This window comes from Monodelphis domestica, chromosome 6, assembly GCF_027887165.1.
Source record: "Monodelphis domestica isolate mMonDom1 chromosome 6, mMonDom1.pri, whole genome shotgun sequence".
NCBI lineage: Eukaryota > Metazoa > Chordata > Mammalia > Didelphimorphia > Didelphidae > Monodelphis > Monodelphis domestica.
In genome coordinates, this window is record NC_077232.1 from 177,521,331 (window position 1) to 177,533,772 (window position 12,442).

At 41.9% G+C, this 12,442-nt stretch overlaps 1 pseudogene; it reads left to right on the top strand.

Annotated features, from left to right (window-relative positions):
* The first annotated feature begins 9,744 nt into the window (after positions 1-9,744).
* LOC100026606 (nucleolar transcription factor 1-like) lies at positions 9,745-12,048 on the top strand (annotated as a pseudogene).
* The last annotated feature ends 394 nt before the right edge of the window (positions 12,049-12,442 follow it).

Here is a 12,442-nt window from a genome sequence, read left to right on the forward strand (position 1 = left end):
GATACTTGGAATGACAGAACCAGGTCTTGGAAAATACAATTTCCACCCCACTCAGTCCTAACAGGATTTAGGAAGGGCTGCAGCAAAGAATCAAGATTTAATTATTTGAGAATATGACCTTCAACAGACATGTGCAAAGCCACAGACCTCTGGGCGGTCCTGGGTTAAGGTAGAGCCACCATTGGCACAGGGAAGACATGGACAGTGATTGGTAGATGTGAGAACTGAGGGGAGGGAACTTGGATGGTTTCCTTAAAGATAGAGGGGTCTGAGGACTAAGGGGGGTTGGTTGGAGAGGTTGGTGCTCTGAGAAGCTTGCTCTGAAGGAAGCTGGAGGTGGAGGCCCCTGAGACTGTTTCTCCATTTTGGTCACGTGAGTGATAGGGACTGATCTCTTTTCTTTGCCTCAGCTATCTAAGGGCTTGGGCCTTTTGACCCAGCCTAAATAGAAGGGGTATTTAAGCCCTGTTCCCTTCTCTCCCCTTTCTCTCTCCCTCTCTCTCTCTCTATCTCTAATTCCTTTCTTCCTCCTGTTTGTAATTAAACTCTATAAAAGGTTGACTGCTGACTTGAGTTTTCATTTAGGAATTACATAGCTGAATTCCTTGGTGACCTTAAATTAATATATATCAGTCTTTTAAAGTGATTTCCTTGTCACACTTCCATCATTTTCTATTTAATGTTATACTAAATTAAATCCACATTGTTTCCTCCCTATCTTTAACAGAATATCTACACCTCAGAGGAGATATTGGGATAGTTTTATCTTTGATTCTATGGCCTAATACAGTGACTCTCCTTTCTATTCCACCAAGACATGTGTTTTAGTGGGGTCTGGACCTGTGATTTTATCATGTAGGAAATCTCAATATGGAAATTCCTTCCACTAATATAAATAGGCAATTCTCCAACATCCTAGTTTAGGAAAATGGCTGGGACATGGAGAGATTAACCTTGACCACAATGACATAGTTATTATATGTCAGAGAAAGACCTTAAATACAGACTTCCCCCAATTCAAAGATAGACTTCTATTCTATTCTATTCTATTCTATTCTATTCTATTCTATTCTATTCTATTCTATTCTATTCTATTCACTATGCCACCTCCATCTACTCTATATGTAGTAACTTACATTTTCTTTCTCCTTCAGCATTTAATCCCCTTGAAGGTAGGGCAGGTTTTTTTTTTTCGCCTTTTCGTTATGTCCACAGTGTTTAGCACACAATAAATTCTTTATAAATACTTGTTAACTGATTCTTTTTAAAAAAAACATTATTTTATTTGGTCATTTTCAAACATTATTCATTGGAAACAAAAGTAATTTCCTTTTCCTCCCCCCCGCCACCCACCTCTTCCATTGCTGGCTCATGATTCCACTGGGTATCACATGTGTTCTTGACTCGAACTCATTTCCGTGTTGTTGGTATTTGCACCAGTTTGTTCATTTTGAGTCTCTCCTCAGTCGTATCCCCATCCACCCCTGCAGTCAAGCAGTAGCTTTTCTTCAGTGTTTCTACTCCCACAGTTTATCCTCTGCTTGTGGATAGTGTTTTTTAGATCCCTGCAGATTGTTCAGGGACATTGCATTGCCACTAATGGAGAAGTCTATTACCTTCGATTGTATCACAGTGTATCAGTCTCTGTGTATAATGATTTCCTGGTTCTTCTCCTTTCACTCTGCATCACTTCTTGGAGGTTGTTCCAGTTCCCATGGAATTCCCCCACTTTATTATTCCTTTGAGCACAATAGTATTCCATCATCAACATATACCACAATTTGTTCAGCCATTCCCCAGTGGAAGGGCATCCCCTCATTTTCCAATTTTTTGCCACCACAAAGAGTGCAGTTATGAATATTTTTGTAAAAGTTTTTTTTCCTTATTATCTCTTTGGGGTACAAACCCAGCAGTGCTATGGCTGGATCAAAGGGCAGACAGTCTTTTATCACCCTTTAGGCATAGTTCCAAATTGCCCTCCAGAATGGTTGGATCAATTCACAACTCCACCAGCAATGAATTAGTGTCCCTACTTTGCCGCATCCCTTCCAGCATTCATTACTTTCCTTTGCTGTCATGTTAGCCAATCTGCTAGGTGTGAGGTGATACCTCAGAGTTGTTTTGATTTGCATATCTCTAATTATAAGAGATGTAGAGCACTGTTTCATGTGCCTATTAATAGTTTCAATTTCTTTGGCTGAGAACTGCCTGTTCATGTCCCTTGCCCATTTATCAATTGGAGAATGGCTTGATTTTTTGTATAATTGATTTAGCTCTTTGTAAATTTGAGTAATTAAAACTTTGTCAGAGGTTTTTATGAAGATTGCTTCCCAATTTGTTGCTTTCCTTCTGATTTTAGTCACATTGGTTTTGTTTGTACAAAAACTTTTTAATTTGATGTATTCCAAATTATTTATTTTGCATTTTGTGAATCTTTCTAAGTCTTGCTTGGTTTTAAAATCTTTCCCTTCCCAAAGGTCTGACATGTATACTATTCTGTGCTCACCTAATTTTCTTATAGTTTCCTTCTTTATGTTCAAGTCAATCACCCATTTTGAATTTATCTTGGTGTAGGATGTGAGGTGTTGATCTAAACCTAATCTTTCCCACACTATCCTCCAATTTTCCCAGCAGTTTTTATGAAATAGTGTATTTTTATCCCAAAAGCTGGGTTCTCTGGGTTTGTCGTATACTGTCCTGATGAGGTCACTTACCCCGAGTCTATTCCACTGATCCTTCTTTCTGTCTCTTAGCCAGTACCAAATTGTTTTGATGACTGCTGCTTTATAATATAGTCTGAGATCTGGGACTGCGAGGCCCCCATCTGTATTTTTTTTCGTTGTTTCCCTGGATATCCTTGATCCTTTGTTCTTCCAAATGAACTTTGTTATGGTTTTTTCTAAATCAGTAAAAAATTTTTTTTGGAAATTCAATGGTATGGCACTAAATAGATAAATGAGTTTGGGTAGGATGGTCATTTTTATTATATTGGCTCATCCTACCCACGAGCAGTTAATGTTCTTCCAATTGTTCAAGTCTAGTTTTAGTTGTGTGGAGAGCTTTTTGTAGTTGTGTTCATATAGTTCCTGTGTTTGTTTCGGGAGACAGATTCCTAAGTATTTTATTTTTTCTAAGGTGATTTTGAATGGGATTTCTCTTTCTAGTTCTTGCTGCTGAGCTGTGTTGGAAATATATAGAAATGCTGATGACTTATGTGGGTTTATTTCATATACTGCAACTTTGCTAAAGTTGTTGATTATTTTGATTAGCTTTTTGGTTGAATCTCTAGGATTCTTTAAGTAGACCATCATGTCATCCACAAAGAGTGATAACTTGGTCTCCTCATTGCCAATTTTAATGCCTTCAATTTCTTTTTCTTCTCTAATTGCTACTGCTAGTGTTTCTAATACAATGTCAAATAATAGAGGTGATAATGGGCATCCTTGTTTCACTCCTGATCTTATTGGGAATGCATCTAGTTTATCCCCATTGCCGATGATATTAGTTGATGGTTTTAGATATATACTGTTTATTATTTTTAGGAACGACCCTTCTATTCCTGTGCTTTCTAGTGTTTTTAATAGGAATGGGTGTTGTATTTTATCAAAGGCTTTTTCTGTGACTATTGAAATAATCATGTGATTTTTGTTGGTTTGCTTGTTGATGTGGTCAGTTATGTGGATGGTTTTCCTAATATTGAACCAGCCCTGCATCCCTGGTATAAATCCTACTTGATCATGGTGAATGACTCTTCTGATCACTTGCTGGAGTCTTTTTGCTAGTATCCTATTTAAGATTTTTGCATCTATATTCATTAGGGAGATTGGTCTATAGTTTTCTTTCTCTGTTTTTGGCCTGCCTGGCTTTGGGATCAGAACCATGTTTGTGTCATAAAAGGAATTTGGTAGAACTCCCTCTTTGCTTATTATGTCAAGTAGTTTGTATAGTATTGGGGTTAGCTGTTCTGTGAATGTTTGATAGAATTCACTGGTGAATCTGTCAGGCCCTGGGGATTTTTTCTTAGGAAGTTCTTTGATGGCCTGTTGGATTTCTTTTTCTGATATGGGATTATTTAAGAATTCTATTTCTTCTTCTGGGGTGTATGGGGTGCTCAGGGAGGGGTAATATCTCTGGTATGGAGGGCTTGTCGTGCCCTTCTAGGGTAGCTCTCCAGCCACTGACCCTCACCTGACACCCAGCTCTCACTTGTGGCTCCTAGTAGCTGCTAGCATGCGGCAGCGGCTACACCCCGGGCAACGGCTTCGACAGGCCGGCTAAACCTTGTGAGGTAGCCATCGGGTTGACATTGACCCCTGGTGAACTAGGGCTTTGCTCCCCCAGCATGTGAAGACTGCTTCGGCGGAACAGGCAGAAGAAACCAACAAGAAGGTTCAACGGCTGAGATGGCGATGCAGCAAGGCACTGTGGAGTGCTTAGGGCGTGATGGAGCACAAAAGACAACATGGCCATCCAATGCAGCTGAAGAAGTCTCCAGGTGTAACGACTTTTCGTGCCAATGGACCCAGGCTTCCAACACCGAGAGAGTGGGACTGTCTCTGTGCATCGACTTTTCCACTTAAATCTTCATGCACAGGTGTCTTTGTGCACAAAAACACACAAAGACAATCGTCATCCTTGGTTCGAGAGACAACCAACATTTCTTCTTCTGTTAGTCTAGGCAATTTATATTTTTGTAAATATTCATCCATATCACCTAGGTTGGTATATTTATTGCCATATAGTTGGGCAAAGTAGTTTTTAATGATTGCCTTAATTTCCTCTTCATTGGAGGTGAGATCCCCCTTTCATCCTTGATGCTGTTAATTTGCCTTTCTTCTTTCCTTTTTTTAATTAGATTGACCAGTACTTTGTCTATTTTGTCTGTTTTTTCAAAGTACCAGCTTCTAGTCTTGTTTATTAGCTCAATAGTTCTGTCACTTTCGATTTTATTAATTTCTCCCTTAATTTTTAGGATCTCAAATTTGGTTTTCTTCTGGGGGTTTTTAATTTGTTTGTTCTCAAGTTTTTTGATTTGCATTTCCAATTCCTTGATCTCTGTCCTCCCTAATTTGTTAATATATGCACTCAGGGATATGAATTTTCCTCTAAGTACTGCCTTGGCTGAATCCCATGAGGTTTGAAAGGATGTCTCGCCGTTGTCATTTTCCTCAATGAAATTATTAATTGTTTCTATGATTTCTTCTCTAACTAACCAATTTTGGAGTATCATATTATTTAATTTCCAATTAATTTTTGATTTGGCTCTCCATGTACCCTTACCAATCAATATTTTTATTGCTTTATGATCTGAAAAGGTTGCATTTATTATTTCTGCTTTTCTGCATTTGAGTGCCATGTTTCTGTGACCTAGTGTATGATCTCTTTTTGTGAATGTGCCATGTGGTGCTGAGAAGAAGGTGTATTCCTTTTTGTACGTATTTGTTTTTCTCCATATGTCTATTAATTCTAATTTTTCTAAGATTTCATTCACCTCTTTTACCTCTTTCTTATTTATTTTTTGGTTTGATTTATCTAAATTTGATAGTGGTTGGTTCAAGTCTCCCACTAATATGGTTTTACTGTCTATTTCCTCCTTCAATTCTCCTAGTTTCTCCATTAGAAATTTGGATGCTATACAATTTGGTGCATACATGTTGATTAGTGATATTTCCTCATTGTCTATATTCCCTTTTAACAGAATATATTTTCCTTCCCCATCCCTTTTGATCAGGTCTATTTGTGCTTTAGCTTTGTCAGATATCATGATTGCAACTCCTGCCTTCTTTCTATCAATTGAGGCCCAAAAGGTCTTACTCCAACCTTTAATTCTAACCTTGTGAGTATCAACCCTTCTCATATGTGTTTCTTGAAGACAACATATGGTAGGGGTTTGGGTTCTAATCCAATCTAATCCAATCCAAGTAGACAAATCTGCTATTTGTCTACGTTTTATGGGTGAGTTCATCCTATTCACGTTCAAAGTTATGATTGTCACTTGTGGATTCGCTGGCATTTTGATATCTTCCCCTTGTTCTGACCTTTCTTCCCTAGCTATATCCTTTTGAGCCAGTGATTTACTTTAGGTCAGTATCCCTAGTCCCCTCCCTTGGTATGCTTCCCTTTCTAGCCCCTCCCTTTTTATGCTACCTTCCCCTCCCTCCTCTCCTTCCTTCCCTTTTTATACTCCCTTCCCCTTCCCCCTCCTTAATTTCCCTTTCTTTCTTACCCTGTTGGATAAGATAGAATTTAGGATCCCACTGGATCTAGATGTTCTTCCCTCTCAGAGTTGATTTCACTGAGAGTAAGGTTTAAGTAATACCACTTCACGCTCTCTTCCTCTCCTTCTCATATGAGAGATCTTCCCCTCCCCTTCCCATGTGTATCTTTGTATGGGAAAGGCTATTCTATTTAGTGCCCCCCCCATTTCTTGAAGTAAATATTAGTGTTATCGATGGTTCCCCCCCCTCCCTTTTCCTTTCTTTGCCCCCACTTTCCCCAAATCTTCTTAATGCCCCAATCTTTCCCTATGCATGATTCTTCTAACTACTCTTATGGTGCATACAATTTTTGAGAGTTACACAATACATTTTCCCCACATATTAATATACATAATTTGATGTAAATGTAGTCCTTATAGAAGAGAGTTTGACTTAAAGAAAAAGATAAGATTAATCTCCTTTTCCCTTTCTTTCATATTTTCCTTTTTATGTTTCTCTTGCTTTCTGTGATTGGATATCAAAATTTCCACTAAGTTCTGGTCTTTTCTTAGGAAATGCTTGGAAATCTTCTATTTTGTTGAATGCCCATACTTTCCCCTGGAAGTATATAGTCAGTTTTGCTGGGTAGTTGATTCTTGGTTGGAGACCCAGCTCTCTTGCCTTTCTAAATATTGTGTTCCATGCTTTGCAGTTTCTTAGTGTGTTAGCCACTAAGTCATGTGTGATCCTTAAGGGAGTCCCCTATATCTGAAGCTCCTCTTCTTGGCTTCTTGTAGGATTTTCTCCTTTTCTTGGAAGCTCTTGAATTTGGCAATTACATTCCTGGGGGTTGTCTTTTGGGGATTTAGTATAGAGGGTGTTCTATGAACCCTTTCTATTTCTATTTTACCCCCTTGCTCTAGAGCATGTGGGCACTTTTCTTCTATAATCTCCTGTAGTATAGCATTGAGGTTTTTGTTTATCTCTGGTTTTTTGGCAGACCAATAATTCTCACATTGTCTCTTCTTCCTCTGTTTTCCAGGTCTGTGACTTTTTCAGTGAGATATTTTGTGTTTTCTTCTAATTCATTAATTTTTTGGCTTTCTTTATTAATTCTTGCTGTTTTGCATGCTCACTGTCTTTCAGTTGCTTAATTCTGGTCGTTAGGGACTGGTTTTGCTTTTCAGCTTTGTCTGCCCTTGTTTTAGATGCTTCCAGCTCTTTCTCCAATTGTGAAGTCTTGTCTATCAGACTGCTGATCTCCTTCTCCCATTTTTCTTTCCAGAAGGTTTCCATTTTTTGGGCATGCTCACTGTCTTCCAGTTGCTTACTTCTGGTCTTTAGGGACTGGTTTTGCTTTTCAGCTTTGTCTGCCCTTCTATTAGATGCTTCTAGCTCTTTCTCCAATTGTGAAGTCTTCTCTATCAGACTACTGATCTCTTTCTCCCATTTTTCTTTCCAGATGGTTTCCATCTTTTGGGTAAGCTCCAATTTGAGTTCTTCCAGAGCTTGTGGATAATTTCCATTTTGTGAAGCATGTTTTGATTTTGTTTGGGTTTCATCCTCTTATTCTTCCTTTCCTTGGGTACTCCCGCCATAAAAGTTTTCAATAGTCACCTTTTTCCCTTTCTTCCTGGAGGCTTGATTTTGGGCCATGTGAGGCACCCCTTTGGTGGTTTTATTCCCCTGTCCTTTTTGGTCTGGGGTCTGGGTGATATGGGCGGGTTTTCTGTGAATTTAGGTTTCCTCAGACTAGTTCTTCCAAGCCTCCGAGGTTTCTTAGAGCGCAGGCCCCTGGGCTCAGTGCAGCTGCCCCTTTGCTCAGCGCAGCCTCTCAGCATGGCCACCCCTTTGCTCAGCGCAGCCTCTTAGCGCAGCTGCTCATTTTCTCAGTGCAGGATTTTCCCATGAAACCTCCCTGAGAGGTCGTTTCCTTGCACTCTTTAGATCCCAAGGATCCTGGTGTGCCCCCCCCCCCCCCCCGGCAGAGATGCTCCTCACTCACTCGCTGTCCCAGTGAGTGCTCTGATTCCTTACTCTGGTTTGGTGGGGTTGGGGGGGGAGGGGAAGCTCAGTTCACATTTTTGTGCAAGCTTTTCCTCCTCCTTATAGTATGGAAATGTTCAAGCCCCATGTACCTTCATTTCTGTGGGGGGTACTGGAGAGTCCCTCTCTTCTTCCAAAGGTGATTTTTATGCTCTTTTGAGGTAGTCTATTTCGTTTGGTGCTGGGGAGAGGAAGTGATTTGCGTCTAGATTGTAGTCATGTTAACCCGGAAGTCCTTGTTAAAGGATTCTTAATCTGCTTTGCACAAAGTAGACATTCAATATTTGCTGAATTGAGCTGGGGACAGTGAAGGAAGCCAATGTTTAAAGCATCTGCTGATTTCCTCAGTTAGGGTCTTCTCCCAGAGATGCAGAACATAGTTCTACATACCTAATTAGACAGCCTGCATGAGGAACCATATCCCTAAGTAATAGTCACCCTGAAGTCAACACAGTAAGGAACCTCTTCCAACAGTGTGTTGATGCTGGTCCTTGGGTTCAGAGAGTTTTTGTCTATTGATCAGCCAGACCATGATTGAGTTGTTCTTCAGTTATTTTTAGTCATGTGCCAGTCTTCATGACTCCATTTGTGGTCTACTAGGTAAAGATACTGGAGTGGTTTGCCATTTCCATCATGACTCATTTGACAGATGAGGAAATTGAAGCAAACAGAGTTAAGTGACTTGCTTAGGATCACACAGCTAGTAAGTGTCTGAAGCCAGATTTGTACTCAGGAAAATGAGTCTGCCTGACTCCAAGCTTAGCACTCTATTCACCTAATTGAGTAAGTCTTGGCATACCTTTTAAGATCCTAAGGTATCCTCCAGTGTAAGAATAGTCATTAGAGGAGGATATAAGTGAGAAACACTAGGACATTTTTCTAAAATAAGTATGGTCAAGTCCATGTATAGGGGCTGTATAACATAAACCAGAAGTCATTAGACTGGTCCAAGAATTTATTGTAAAAACGATTTTGATAATGATATTTCACGAAAATTAATTTTTTCTGTAACTTTATGTATTTTATTTTATGCTTTAAAAATTATTTTGGAGAAGCCAGGGAGAGAAGAGAGGGAGGGTGTTTTGAGGGGAAATGAGAAGCAGATTCCCTAATAAATCCACCTCTGTCTCCCCCACCCCCCTTCTCCAGCCCAGGGTAGGTAAGGGAGAAGGGAGGAGTTGGAGTGAGCAGATGGAGGAGTGGAGACCACTGTAGGGCTATGGAGCTTGGCTGGAGTATGGAGACGCCACCAAGCACCAGGCTGCTTGGAAGAAAAAAAAAACCAGAGCACTGGAGGTGGGGTAAGAGGACAATTTCTCTGTAGAGACTGTCAGAGGAGTCTAAGCTTGGCTGAAGAGCTTGGCTAGCTTTCATCTAGCGCTCCCCAGTCCCATCCCCATTCCTCCTCCACCCTGGCCTTCCCAGGGGCTCCATAGAGTGAAACACCTTTCACTCCCAGGCTGAATCAGCAGGACTCAGGTGGAAGGTGGACAGGTGAACAATGAATGGAGAAGCTGCCTGCCCCACTGACTGGGAGGTGGCGGTACCCAAAGGCCAAGACCTCTGGTCCAGGAAGATATGCTGACCTTGTTGGAATGCATGAAGAACAACCTACCTTCTAATGACAGCTCCAAGTTCCAAACCAGAATCACACAAGGACTGGGAGCAAGTTGCCTTTAAGGACTTATCTGGGTATATGTGCAAACTCAAATGGTGGAGATCTCCAATGAATTGAGGAAATTCCATACATTGACAGAACCCATTCTAGATGCTCAGGAGGACATCAAGAATCCTTACAAAGACATAAAACTGCAGGAGTGTGAGGCGACCATGAGGGACTACATCCAGAAGCAGCTGGAGCTCAGCATCAGCAAGGAAGGCATCCCTCACAAAGGCAGAGAGGCAGCTCAAGGACAAGTTTGATGGACCACCCACCAAGCCACTTCTGGATAGTTACTCCCTCTACTGTGTGGAGTTCACCACCAACATGAAGGATGTCACCTTCATCAAAAGAATGGTGCTTTGTAATCAGCAGAGGAAGCTTCTTCCCAGAGAGAAAAAGATGCCTACCACAAGAAATGTGACCAGAAAAAGAAAGATTATGAGATTGAGCTCCTGCACTTTCTGGGGAGCCTGCCTGAGGAAGAAAGCTGAGTGTCCTGGGAGAAGAGAAGATGTTAGGCATCAATAAGAAGCTGACCACCAACCCTGCCTCGAAGAAACCTTCTCCAGATGGTAGCAAGGTTGGATCCAAGAAGCCCAAGTGGTCTGTCTCCACCATGTTTATCTTCTCAGAGGAAAATCAAAGCCAACTGAAGGAGTGGCCTGAGCTATCAGAGAGTGAGCTGACCTGGCTCTTGGCATGCATGTGGAATGTCCTGTATGAGGAGAAGTCCAAGTATAAGGTGAGGGAGGCAGCCTTGAAGGCACAGACTGAGAGGAAGCCAGGCGGCACAGAGAGGGAGGAGGAAAGAAAGCTGCCAGAGCTGCCCAAGACTGCAGAGATCTGGCAGCAAAGCATCATCGGAGACTACCTGGCCCATTTCTAGAATGACCTGGTGAAAGCCCTGAAGGCTATGGCAGTAACCTGAAACAACTTTGAAAAGAAGGAGAATCTCCTGTGGATTAAAAAGGCAGCTGAGGATCAGAAGAGATAAGAGAGAGAACTGAGTGAGATGTGGGCTCTCCCAGCAGCTGTCAATTCCTCCAAGAAGATGATGTTCTAGGGGGAGCCCAAAAAGCACCCCCCCAATGGTTACCAGAAGTTCTCCCTAGAGCTGCTGTCCAATGGGGAGCTGAACTCCTGCCCCTGAGAGAATGGAAGAGATTGGCAGCTGGTGGCCGTGTTATGGGGTGCTAGAGATGAACCCCCTGGGGTTGGGGAAGGATATCTTTTGCAAGAATTCAAGACCCCAAAACTTAGCTTAAAAATAAAGAGAGAAATTTATTAATTTACCAAGTAATGTTGAATCTGGCCAGGAGGACAGCATAGGTAGAAGACTGCCTCCTAGGTGGAACAGCATGAGTGGAAAAGCTGTCCTTCAGACAGTATAAATTCTGGGGATTTTATATTCCCCGTGACTCTGTGCCACAGTGAAAACCTGATTCTAGTGTGGTAAACACTTTGGCATTCAGTGGGGATTTTGGTCATCTGACCAGGTCTGCCTAGAGACATAGGGGGTGATCTTCATAGTTTAGGGGACAGATGGATGTCTGAGATACAACTTGATGATATCAAGGAGGTGTATCTCTTTGTTCATCCAATGGACAATCCAAGGAGGATAATTCTCTCAGGGTCTTATAGAAGTTATCAGATGTTTTGGGTTAGGAGTCACAATGATAGAAGGGAGCAAAGGAATTTCCCTACTTAAAGTTTGCCTGAAACACTTCTATAGTTTTGGGGGTATAATGCCCATGCCAGCAGCAGATTTCCCAGAGCCAGAAGGAACATTACAAGAAATTGGCAGAGATGCAACAAAAACAATACAAGGAGTGCTTGGACCTCTGGGTCAGGAGTCTGTCCCCTCAGGACCACGCTGCTTACAAAGAACAAAGGCAAGAGCATGACCAAGCCTCCAGGCTCAAACTTTGAGTCCAAGACCACCATGTAGTCCAAGTCAGAATCCAAGGATGATGATGACAAGGAGAAAGAGGAAGAAGATGAAGAGGATAATGATGATGAAAATGGGGACTCCTCAGATGAGGGGGCGACTCTTCTAAGTCTAGCAGTGAGAATGAGAGCAAGGATGAGGATGAGAATGATGATGACAAAGAGGGTGATGATGAAGATGAAGAGGAGGACTAAGATCCCCTCCTCAGAGTACTCTTCTGACTCCAACTAAGCCTGGGGGGGGAGGCCAGGACTGCCTCTGTACCCCCAGGGACCTAGGAAAGCCTTTGGGGGGGCTGGGAGGGAGGCCCTGTGGGGAAGGGAGACTCCCCTCTGTGACTCCTATTTTTTTACCCCCTCTAGTTCTGCTTCCTCTCATCCACTTTTTTTTAAAGCAAAATGCATGGGAGGGGGCATTATGGGTGGGGGGATCCCAGGCTAGGATTCTGCAACTTTAGAAAGATATTAGTGTTGGGGGATCCTTTGTATACCCTTCCAGGATTTCTTCACAGTCCTCCCTTTCTCTATCTGCCCCCGCCCCCAGCTGCCCACCCTGGACTATGGATCTCACTGCACTTATAGGTCCTAG